Consider the following 12,928-nt stretch of genomic DNA (forward strand, 5'->3'; position numbering starts at 1 on the left):
CCCTTATCTCCCAGAGTCAGAGGCCAGTAAAGAAGATGGGTCAAGTCTGAGAGCTCTTGGGGGAGACAATTCAAGAGAGAGGCAGGTTCTGTGGATTTGGAGAGAGATTTAGAGAAAGAGTGAGGTCCTGGGGGCTGGTGGATAGTACTGTCAGGCTAGGACAACTTGCAATAGAGGATCTGTGCATAGATAAAGAAGAATCTATCAGTGGTTTGTGTTTCCCTCACTTTTTTCTGGGAAGGAGATTTTGCCTTACCAAAGCTAGTCCCCCTACCAGGTAGGACCCAGAAGTCCTGTCCTGCCTGCACAGGCTGTCTGTCACTCATCAGCCTTGTGTCTGAGTCACCACCTCATTGATTTGAAGGTAATAGCTGTTCTTTATGGGGTTTGTTTGTTTGTCTTTGGCTGAGGAAGATTTGCCCTGAGCTAACATCCACTGCCAATCTTCCTCTTTTTGTATGGGAGCTGCTGCCACATTATGACCACTGACAGACAAAGGGTGTAGGTCTACACTTGGGAACTGAACCCAGGCTGCTGAAGCAGAGTGAGTTGAACTAAACCACTAGGCCACTGGGACTGGCCCATAGCTGTTCTTTATGAAGGAAAAATTTATGTCCATAGGTTTTTTCTGGATAAAAGAAAGAAAAATAACAATGGTATCATCTCTACCTTCTTATAAGAATGGCCTTCTTGCTTTCCAATATCTCCCTCTCACCTGCAAAAAACAATAACAAAAAGATAACAAGAAAAAGTCATTTGGGGAAATTGAGAAACCCAATTCTAAAAATGCGTGGATCAAAGAAGAAATACAAATGGATATTAGATAACATTATGATCACATGGTAACTTGGGGGAATGCAGTTAAAGCAGTGCTTAGAGGAAATTTTGTAGTCTTAATGCTTCTATTTGAAAAGGAGAAAGGCTGAAATGGACTGAGCTGTATATCTATTTCAAAATGTTAGGGAAAAAAGGGCAAAATAATCCACAGGAAATGGAAAGAAGTAAATAACAAATACAAAATGAGCAATTTCATAGAAAACAAACATAAAATAGAAAGGATAGACAAAGCCAAAATGTGGCTCTTTGAAAAGACTCACACAATTAACAAACTTCTGACAAGATTTATCAAGAAAAAAATAAAGAAAGCAGGAGTGGGCCAATGTCAGAAATGAGAAAGGAGACATAACTGTAGCTGGTGCAGATATAAAAAAACATAATGTCTGTGGCAATAAATTTCAATATTTAAACAAAGTAGACAAATTTCTAGATAACTGTGCCCAAACTGACTCACAATGAAGTAGAAAACCTATTATAACCAGTAAAAAAAAAATGAACCAGTAGTCATTTCCCACAGGAAAAACTATAGGCTCACTTGGCTTCACTGGTCAGTGCCATCTAAAATTTAAGAAACAAGTAATTCCAAAATTGCAAACATCTCCCAGAGATGAGAAAAAAGATGGGTAAACTCCCCAAGTCCTGTTATAAGGCTGGCATTGCCCTGGTGAAATCTAACAGGGATATTATGAAATAGGAAAATTACAGGATACCTTTCCTTATGATCATAGATGCACAAATTCTAAACAAAATATTAGGAAACTAAATTTAGCAATGTATAGAAAGATAGCGCATCCCGACTAGGTCGAGTTTATCTCAGAAATGCAAGCTTGCTCTTATATTAGAGAAATAGCTTGTGTTGTTCATATCTTCTATAGTTATGTGGATTTTTTTGTCTATTTAATTTAATAATTAAGAGAAGGATATTAAAAATAACCACTATGGTAGTGGACTTATAAATTATTCCCTGTCATTCTAAAAATTTTTTGCTTTTTAAATTTGGATGCTATTTTATTAATGCATTCTTTAGAATTGTAATATACCCTCAGTGAAGTGAATTTTTATTATTTTGTAATGACCTACACTATTCCTAGTGGTTCCTTTTGTCTTAAAGTCAATTTTTTCTTGTATTGCTATAGTTAAGTCAGATTTATTTGGTTGCAGTCTGCCTGACATATTTTTTCTTTCTTTTACTCCAGGCTTTCTCTCTTTTTATGCAGTTTGTTTGTCTCTTGTAAACAAAACATAGCTCTATTCTTTTCCAAACATTTTATTATGGAATTTTCATGATATACAAATAAAGAAAGAATAATTCAATGAGCCACCATCAACGGGTTTCAATAATTATCAATTGAGGCCAATCTCAGTTCATTTATATGTCTACCCACTTCCTCTCCCTCTTCTCTATATTATTTTGAGGCAAATACCAAACATCAGATTATTTTATCCCGAAGCATGTAATATTTATATATTTTATCTGGAAGCATATATTACTTTGAAGCAAATTCCAGAAACCATATTATTTTATCTGGAAGCATTTGAGTACATATACACTGTGTGTACTTACATATACACGTGTAACAAGCATATACTTCAGTGCGCACTAAGAAAACCTTAAAAAAACATAACCACAATACCATTATCACACTTAAAGGATTTACCAATAATTCCTTAATATCGCCAAATATCTATTCACTGTTTAAATTTCTCTGATAGTTTTTTTAAAGACTGTATTTTTTAAGAGCAGTTTTAAATTTATAATAAAACTGAGAGGGAAGTACAGGGTTTCCCATATACCCCCCGCCCCCACACATGCATAGCTCCCCCTACTCATTATCAGATTCACTCACTAGAATGGTACATTTACCAAAGATGAACCCATATTGACACATCATAATCACCCAGAGACCATAGTTTACCTGAGGTTTACTCTTGGTGTTGTGCATTCCATTGGTTTGGATAAATGTATAATGATATATATCCATCATTATAATATCATATAGAGTATTGGCACTTTCCTAAAAATCCTCTGTACTCTGCCTATTCATTGCTGCTCACTGCTACCCCGTCTCCTGCAACCAGTGGTCTTTTTATTGTCTCCATAGTTTTACGTTTTCCAGAAGGTCATAAAGTTGGAATCAAACAGTATATAGCTTTCTCAGACTGGCTTCTTTCACTTAGTTATATACACTTAAGGTTCTTCCATGTCTTTTCACGGCTTAATACCTCATTTCTTTTTAGTGCTGAATAATATTCCGCTGTCTGGATGTACCACAGTTTTTCTACCCATTCACCTGCTGAAGGACATCTTGCTTGCCTCCAAGTTTTGCAAATTATGAATAAAGCTGCTATAAGTATCAGTGTGCAAGTTTTTATGTAGACATAAGCTTTAAACTCCTTTGTGTAAATACTAGGAAGTGTGATAGCTGGATCTTATGGTAAGAGTATGTTTAGTTTTATAAGAACCATCAAACTGCCTTCCAAAGTGGCTGTACCATTTTGCATTCCCACCAGCAATGAATGAGAGTTCCTGTTGCTCCACATCCTTGCCAGCATTTAGTGTTATCAGTGTTCTGGATTTTGGCCATCCTAATAGGTGTGTAGTGGTGTCTCATTGCTGTTTTACTTTGCATTTCTCTGATGACCTATGATGTGGAGCATCATTTCTTATGCTTGTTTGCCATCTTTATATCTTCTTTGAGATGTCTGTTAAAGTATTTGGTCCATTTAAAAAAAATTTTATTGAGTTAATGATAGGTTATAATCTTGTGAAATTTCAGTTGTACATTATTGTTTGTCAGTCGTGTTGTAGGTACACCCCTTCACCCTTTGTGCCCACCTCCCACCCCATCTTTCCCCTGGTCACCACTAATCTGTTCTCTTTGTCTACATTTTTAAATTCCTCATATGAGTGGAGTCATACAGAGATTGTCCTTCTCTATCTGGCTTGCTTCACTTAACATAATTCCCTCAAGGTCCATCTATGTTGTTGCAAATAGGACGATTTTGTTCTTTTTTAAGGGTGAGTGGTATTCCATTGTATATATATACCACATATTCTTTATCCACTCATCTGTTGATGGGCACTTAGGTTGCTTCCATGTCTTGGCTGTTGTGAATAATGCTGCAATAAACATTGGGGTGCATAGGACTTTTGGGATTGCTGACTTCAAGCTCTTTGGATAAATACCCAGTAGTGGGATAGCTGGGTTGTATGGTAGTTCTATTTTCAATTTTTTGAGGAATCTCCATAGTGTTTTCCATAGTGGCTGCACCAGTTTGTATTCCCACCAGCAGTGTATGAGGGTTCCTTTCTCTCCACAACCTCTCCAACATTTGTTACCATTAGTTTTAGATATTTTTGTCATTCTAATGGGTGTAAGGCGATATCTTAGTGTAGTTTTGATTTGCATTTCCCTGATGATCAGCGATGATGAACCTCTTTTCATGTGCCTATTGGCCATCCGTATATCTTCTTTGGAGAAATGTCTGTTCATGTCTCCAGCCCATTTTTTGATCGGGTTGTTTGATTTTTTGTTGTTGACTTGTGTGAGTTCTTTATGTATTATGGGTATTAAGCCTTTCTCAGATGTATGACTTGCAAATATTTTTTCCCAGTTAGTGGGTTTTTTTTTTTGTTTCAATCCTGTTTTCATTTGCCTTGAAGAAGCTCTTTAGTCAGATGAAGTCCCATTTGTTTATTCTTTCTATTGTTTCCCTTCTCTGAGAAGACATGGTGTCCAAAAAGATCCTTTTAATACTGATGTCAAAGAGTGTACTGCCTACATTTTCTTCTAGAAGCCTTATGGTTTTAAGTCTCACCTTTAGGTCTTTGATCCATTTTGAGTTTATTTTGGTGAATGGTGAAAAAGAATGGTCAATTTTCATTCTTTTACATGTGGCTTTACAGTTTTCCCAGCACCATTTGTTGAAGAGACTTTCTTTTCTCCATTGTATGTCCTCAGCTCCTTTGTCGAAGATAAGCTGTACATAGATGTGTGGTTTTATTTCTGGGCTTTCAATTCTGTTCCATTGATCTGTGCACCTGTTTTTGTACCAGTACCATGCTGTTTTGATTACTGTAGCTTTGTAGTATGTTTTGAAGTCACAGATTGTGTTGCCTCCCGTTTTGTTCTTTGTTCTCAGGATTGCTTTAGCAATCCGGGGTCTTTTGTTGCCCCATATGAATTTTAGGATTCTTTGTTCTAATTCTATAAAGAATGCCATTGGGATTCTGATTGGGATAGCGTTGAATCTGTAGATTGCTTTAGGTAGAATGGACATTTTAACTATGTTTATTCTTCCAATCCACATGCATGGAATGTCTTTCCACCTCTTGATGTCGTCATCCATTTCTTTCAGAAAGGCCTTGTAATTTTCTTTGTATAGGTCCTTCACTTCCTTAGTTAAATTCACCTCGAGGTATCTTATTCTTTTTGTAGCGATTGTGAATGGTATTGTGTTCTTGAGTTCTTTTTCTGTTAGTTCGTTATTAGAATATAGAAATGCTACTGATTTATGCAAATTGATTTTATACCCTGCAACTTTGCTGTAGTTGTTGATTGCTTCTAAAAGTTTTCCAATGGATTCTTTGGGGTTTTCTGTATATAAGATCATGTCGTCTGCAAACAGCGAGAGTTTCACTTCTTCCCTCCCTATTTGGATTCCTTTTATTCCTTTTTCTTGCCTGATTGCTTTGGCCAGGACCTCCAGTACTATGTTAAATAAGAGTGGTGATAGAGGGCATTCTTGTCTCGTTCCTGTTTACAGAGGGATGGCGCTCAGTTTTTGCCCATTGAGTACGATGTTGGCTGTGGGTTTGTCATATATGGCCTTTATTATGTTGAGGTAGTTCCATTCTCTGCCCATTTTGTTCAGAGTTTTTATCATAAATGGCTGTTGGATCTTGTCAAATGCTGTCTCTGCCTCTATTGAGATGATCATGTGGTTTTTATTCCTCAGTTTATTGATGTGGTGTATCACGTTGATTGATTTGCAGATGTTGAACCATCCCTGTGTCCCTGATATGAATCCCACTTGATCATGATGTATGATTCTTTTGATGAATTGCTGAATTCTGGTTGCCAAAATTTTGTTTAGAATTTTTGCATCTATGTTCATCAGTGATATTGGCCTGTAGTTCTCTTTTTTCGTGGTGTCTTTGTCAGGCTTTGGTATCAGCATGATGCTGGCCTCATAGAACGTGTTAGGAAGTGTTCCATCCTCTCTAATTTTTTGGAATAGCTTGAAAAGGATAGGTATTAAATCCTTTCTGAGAGTTTGGTAGAATTCCCCAGGAAAGCCATCTGGTCCTGGGGTTTTATTCTTTGGGATGTTTTTGATTGCTGTTTCAATCTCTTTCCTTGTGATTGGTCTGTTCAAATTGTCTGCTTTTTCTTGAGTGAGCTTTGGGTGATTGTAGGAGTCCAAGAATTTATCCATTTCCTCTAGTTTATCCATTTCGTTGGCATATAGTTTTTCATAGTGTTCTCTTATAATTTGTCGTACCTCTGCAGAGTCTGTTGTTATTTCTCATCTTTCATTTCTGATTTTGTTTATTTGAGCTTTCTCCCTTTTTTTCTTTGTAAGTCTGGCTAGGGGTTTGTCAATTTTATTTATCTTCTCAAAGAACCAGCTCTTTGTTTCATTGATCCTTTCTACTGCCTTTTTCATTTCAATAGCATTTATTTCCGCTCTGATTTTTATTATTTCTCTCCTTCTGGTGACTTTGGGCTTTGTTTGTTCTTCTTTCTCTAATTCAGTTAGGTGTAGTTTAAGATTGCTTATTTGGGATTTTTCTTGTTTGTTAAGATGTGTCTGTATTGCAATGAATTTTCCTCTTAATACAGCTTTTGCTGTATCCCATATGAGTTGGTATGGCATGTTATCATTTTCATTTGTCTCCAGGTATTTTTTGATTTCTTCTTTAATTTCTTCAATAATCCATTGCTTGTTCAATAGTGTATTGTTTAGTCTCCACATCCTTGTGCCTTTCTCAGCTTTTTTCTTGTAATTAATTTCTAGCCTTATAGCATTATGATTGGAGAAGATGCTTGTTATTATTTCAATTTTTTTAAATTTGTAGAGGCTTGCCTTGTTTCCCAACATATGGTCTATCCTTGAGAATGTTCCATGTGCACTTGAGAAGAATGCGTATTCTGCTGTTTTGGGATGAATTGTTCTATATATGTCTATTAAGTCCAATTGTTTTAGCTTTTTGTGTAGCTCCACTATTTCCTTGTTGATTTTCTGTCTGGATGATCTGTCCATGGATGTGAGTGGGGTGTTGAGGTCCCCTACTATTATTGCGTTGTTTTTAACATCTTCCTTTAGGTCTGTTAATAGTTGCTTTATGAACTTTGGTGCTCCTGTGTTGGGTGCGTAGCTATTTATAAGCATTATTTCTTCTTGATGAAGTGTCCCTTTGATCATTATATATTGTCCCTATGTGTCTCTCTTTACCTGCCTTATTTTGAAATCCGTTTTGTCTGATATAAGTATTGTGACACCTGCTTTCTTTTGTTTGCTCTTAGCTTGAAGTATTGTCTTCCATCCCTTCACTCTGAGCCTGTGTTTGTCCTTGGGGCTGAGGTGTGTTTCCTGGAGGCAAACAAATTGTTGGATCACGTTCTTTAATCCATTTTGCCACTCTGTGTCTTTTTATTGGAGAGCTCAATCCGTTTACGTTGAGGGTGATTATTGATGCATGAGGGCTTAATGCTGTCATTCTGTCACTTGTTGTCTGGTTTTCCTGCGTTACCTTTGTTTCTCGTCCTGTGTGTTTTAGTCTACCCATTGACTTCTGCAATTTCTTATGCTGGGTTTCTTAGATTTTCCCTTATTTATGTTTTGTGTCCCTGTTCTGTTTTTTATTTTAGTGTCTACCCTGAAGTTTGTATTCAGAATCTCGTGTATAACATAGTCCATTTTCTGGTGGTCTCTTACTTGCTTGGCCTAGACTGATTTAGTCCCTTTCCTCTTCCCCTCCTAAATTATTATTTTCATCTCTTATTCCAACTTGTGTTATGAGTTTGTGTTTAGAGTGATAAGATCATCCTCGCTTTGGTGGTTTCCTTCCCTTTATCCTAATGCTGTAGCTGAATACTTGCTATCCTATTCTGGTTCTATCTGTCTCCCTACTCTGTGGTTTGTGACCCCTTTCTCCCTTTTTTTCTTTTTTCAGGTATGAGAGCCTTCTTGAGGATTTCTTGTAGTGGAGGACTTTTGGTTACAAATTCCCTTAACTTTTGTTTGTCTGGAAAAGATTTAATTTCTCCCTCATATCTGAAGGATATTTTTGCTGGATAGAGTATTCTTGGCCGAAGATTTTTATCTTTTAAAGTTTTGAATATGTCGTTCCATTCTCTCCTAGCTTGTAAGGTTTCTGTAGAGAAATCCACTGAAAGTCCGGTAGGAGTTCCTTTGTAGGTTATTTTCTTCTGTCCTGCTGCCCTGAGTATTCTTTCTTTGTTACTCGTTTTTGCCATTTTTACTACTATATGCCTTGCAGTAGGTCTTTTTACATTGACAAATCTAGGAGATCTGAAAGCTTCCTCCACACACATTTCTCCCTCAATACCTAGGTTTGGGAAATTCTCTTCCATAATTTCATTAAGCACACTTTCTGCTCCATTTTCCTTTTCCACACTCTCTGGGATTCCAATAATTCTTAAATTGGATTTCCTCATTGAATCTGTTATTTCACGGAGATTATTTTCATTTTTTAAAAATTCTTAGTTCTTTTTCTTCCTCTGTGTGGAGCCATTTAGCCTGTCTATCTTTGATTATGCTAATTTTCTCCTCTATGGTGTCTACACAGGCATTCAGGGAATCCGTATTCTGTTTTATCTGATCCATTGTATTTTTTATCTCTAGTATTTCTGATTGATTCTTCTTTATAGTTTCAATCTCTTTTGTGAAGTAACTCCAGAGCTCGTTGACTTGTTTCTCTATATTTCCCTTTACCTCATTGAGCTTTTTGATGATAGCTACTCTGAACTCATTTTCACTTAGTTTACCTATTTCCAAGTCCTCAGGACTTAATTATGTGTTTTTATTGTTTTCCTTCTGGTCTGGAGCTTTTATAAATTGCTGAATGGTAGAGGAAAAGTTTTTGTGCATGATGGTATTATTCGGTTGCAGTTACAGCCTGTCTCCACTAGATGGGCATCAAGAGCCACATGTTCTGAGCCCTCCGCCTTCAGCTGCAATGGCGGCGTGCAGCGCAGGTTTGGGGAGGAGGGGCACTTTCTCTCGCGTGCCAACCTGGATTCCGATCAGCTCTCACTCTCTGGTTTCCCGGGGCCCTGGCTTGATGGGGTCCCTGCATGCAGAAGCTTTCCCTCGTTAGCAGGTTTCTGCTGCACTGGCAGTGGGAGTCCTGGACATCCCCTGGATGCGCGACCCCTCCCCCACTCCTTCCCTCCCCCGTGGCCGCGATCCCAGTCTCTAGGGGAGGGAGCGAAGTTCTCTCTTACACCATTCCAACTCCTCTGAGGGCAGCTCCAGCCTCTCCACCCTCTGTCGTTTTGCTGCTGTGGGTCTCTGACAATCTCTGTATTTTTAGAGTTATTGGTTGAAATTCAGTTGTTCCCGGTTTTGGTTGTAGTTTGGAAGGGAGAGAGTCCACCACCTCACTCCACCATTTCGCTGACCTATTTGGTCCATTTTTAAAGAGTAAAAAAGAAAATTTTCCTTTTTCTCCCCAAAGCACCCCAGTACATGGTTGTATATTTTTAGTTGTAGGTCCTTCTAGTTGTGGCATGTGGGACGCTGCCTCAGCATGGCCTGATGAGTGGTGCCATGTCCATGCCCAGGAGTCGAACCAGTGAAACCCTGGGCCGCCAAAGCGGAGCATGTGAATTTAACCACTTGGCCACGGGGCCGGCCCCTGGTCCATTTTTAAATTGGATTGTTTTCTTATTGCTGAGTTTTAAGAATTATTTGTATATTTTGGATAACGGTCACTTTATCAGATGTGTCATTTGTTTTTCTTTATTTTTTCCAATTATTTTATTGTGGTCATAATGGTTTATAACATTGTGTAATTTCAGGTGTACATTATTATTTATCAGTTTCTATACTATATAGACTGCATCGTGCTTACCCCCAATAGTCTAATTTTTATCTGTCACCATATATATATATATATATATATATATATATATATGTCCCTTTGCCCCTTTTGCCCACCCCAACTCCCTTCCTCTCTGGTAACCATAATCTGTTCTCTTTATCCATGTATATGTTTATCTTCCAAATATGAGTGAAATCATGCAATGTTTGTCTTTCTCTGTATGGCTTATTTTGCTTAATGTAATACCATCAAGGTCCATCCATTTTGTTGCAAATGGGACAATTTTGTCTTTTTTTGTGGCTAAGTAGTGTTCCACTGTTTATATATGCCACTCTTCATTATCCATTCATCAGTTGATGGGCACTTTGGTTGCTTCCATATCTTGGCTATTGTGAATAATGCTGCAATGAATATAGGGGTGCATAAATCTCTTTGAATTGTTGATTCCAAGTTCTTTGGATAAATACCCAGTAGTGGGGTAGCTGATTGTATGGTATTTCTATTTTTAATTTTTTGAGAAATCTCCATACTGTTTTCCATAGTGACTGCACCAATTTGCATTCCCACCAGCAGTGTATGGGGTTTTCTCCACAGAAAAGAGAACATTTGGTACTTTTTGTCTTGCTAATCGTTAGCCATTCTGACACGTGTCAGGTGATATCTCATCGTAGTTTTGATTTGCATTTCCCTAAGGACTAGTGATGTTGAACATCTTTTCATGTGCCTGTTGGCCATCTGTATATCTTCTTTGGAAAAATGTCTGCTCATATCCTCTACCCATTTTTTGATTGGGTTGTTTGTTTTGTTTTGTGTGTTGTTGTTGTTAAGTTGTGTGAGTAGTGCAAATTATGAATAAAGCTGCTATAAAATATCAGTGTGATATCAAAATATCAATGCATATTTTGGAAATTACCCCCTTGTTGGATATATTATTTGCAAACATTTTCTCCCAGTTGGTAGGTTGTCTTTTTGTTTTGTTCATGGTTTCTTTTGCCTTGCAGAAGTTTTTCATCTGATGTAGTCCCATTTGTTAACTTTTTCTTTTGTTTCCCTTGCTTGGTCAGACATAGTATTCAAAAAGATGCTGCTGAGACTGACATCAAAGAGTGTACTGCCTATATTTTCTTCTAGGAGTTTTATGGTTTCAGATCTTACATTCAATTCTTTAATCCATTTTGAGTTAATTTTTGTGTATGGTGCAAGACAATGGTCTACTTTCATTCTTTTCATGTGGCTTTCCAGTTTTCCCAACTCCATTTATTGAGGAGGCTTTCCTTTCTCCATTGTGGATTCTTGGCTCCTTTGTTGAAGATTAACTGACCATAGATGTGTGCTTTTGATTCTGGATTTTCAATTCTGTTCCATTTATCTGTGTGTCTGTTTTTGTGCCAATACCATGCTGTTTTGATTACCATAGTTTTGTAGTATATTTTGAAGTCCAGGATTGTGATGTCTCCAGCATTGTTCTTTTTTCTCAAGATTGCTTTGACTATTCGAGGTCTTTTGTTGTTCCATATAAATTTTAGGATTCTTTGTTCTATTTTTGTGAAGAACGTCATTGGGATTCTGATTGGGATTGCATTAAATCTTCAGATTGCTTTAGGTAATATGGACATTTTAACTATGTTTATTCTTCCAATCCATGAGCATAGAATATCTTTCCATTTGTTTATATCTTTTTTGATTTCGTTTAATAATGTCTTATAGTTTTCAGTGTATAGGTCTTTCACCTCTTTGGTTAAATGTATTGCTAGATATTTTATTCTTTTTGTTGTGATTGTAAATGGGATTGTATTCTTGACTTCTCTTTCTGCTAATTCGTTATTAGTGTATAGAAATGCAAATGATTTTTGTAAGTTGATTTTGTACCCTGCAACTTTACTGTAGTTGTTGATTATTTCTAATAGTTTTCTGATGGATTCTTTAGGGATTTCTATATGTAGAATCATGTCATCTGCAAATAATGAAAGGTTCATTTCTTCCTTTCCCGTTTGGATTCCTCTTATTTCTTTTTCTTGACTACTTACTCTGACCAAAACCTCCAGTACTATGTTGAATAGGAGCGGCAAGAGTGGGCACCCTTGTCTTATTCCTATTCTCAGAGGGATGACTTTTAGTTTTTCACCATTAAGTATGATGTTGGCTGTGGATTTGTCATTTATGGCCTTTATTACGTTGAGATACTTTCCTTCTATACCCATTTTATTGAAAGAGTTTGTATCATAAGTGAATGTTGGATCTTGTCAAATGCTTTCTCTATTGAGGTGATCATGTGATTTTTATTCCTCATTTTGTTGATGTTGTGTATAACATCAATTGATTTGTGGATGTTGAACCATCCCTGCATCCCTCATATAAATCCCACTTCATTATGGTGTATGATCCTTTCAAAGTATTGCTGTATTTGGTTTACCAATATTTTATTGAGCATTTTTTGCGTCTAAGTTCATTAGTGATGTTGACTTGTAATTTTCCTTCTTTGGGCTGTCCTTGCCTAGTTTTGCTGGCCTCATAGAATGAGTTAGGAAACATTCCATCTTCTTCAAGTTTTTGGAATAGTTTGAGAAGGATAGGTGTTAAATCTTTTTTGAATGTTTGGTAGAATTCTCTAGAGAAGCCATCTGGTCCTGGATGTTTGTTTTTTTTTGATGTTTTTTGATTACTGTTTTGATCTCTTTACTTAAGATTGATCTATTCAGATTTTCTATTTTTTCTTGATTCAGTTTTGGAAGGTTGTATGAGTCTAAGAATTTATCCATTTATTCTAGGTTATCCAATTTATGGGCGTATAGTTTTTCATAGTATTCTCTTGAATCTTTTGTATTTCTGCAGTATCCATTGTAATTTCTCCTCTTTCATTTCTAATTTTATTTATTTGCGCCTTCTCTCTTTTTTTCTTAGTGAGTCTGGCTAAGAGTTTGTCAATTTTGTTTATCTTCTCAAACAATCAGCTCTTAGTTTCATTGATCCTTTCTACTGATTTTTAGTCTCTATTTCATTTATTTCTGCTCTAATTTT

This window comes from Equus przewalskii, chromosome 12 (genome assembly GCF_037783145.1).
Source record: "Equus przewalskii isolate Varuska chromosome 12, EquPr2, whole genome shotgun sequence".
NCBI lineage: Eukaryota > Metazoa > Chordata > Mammalia > Perissodactyla > Equidae > Equus > Equus przewalskii.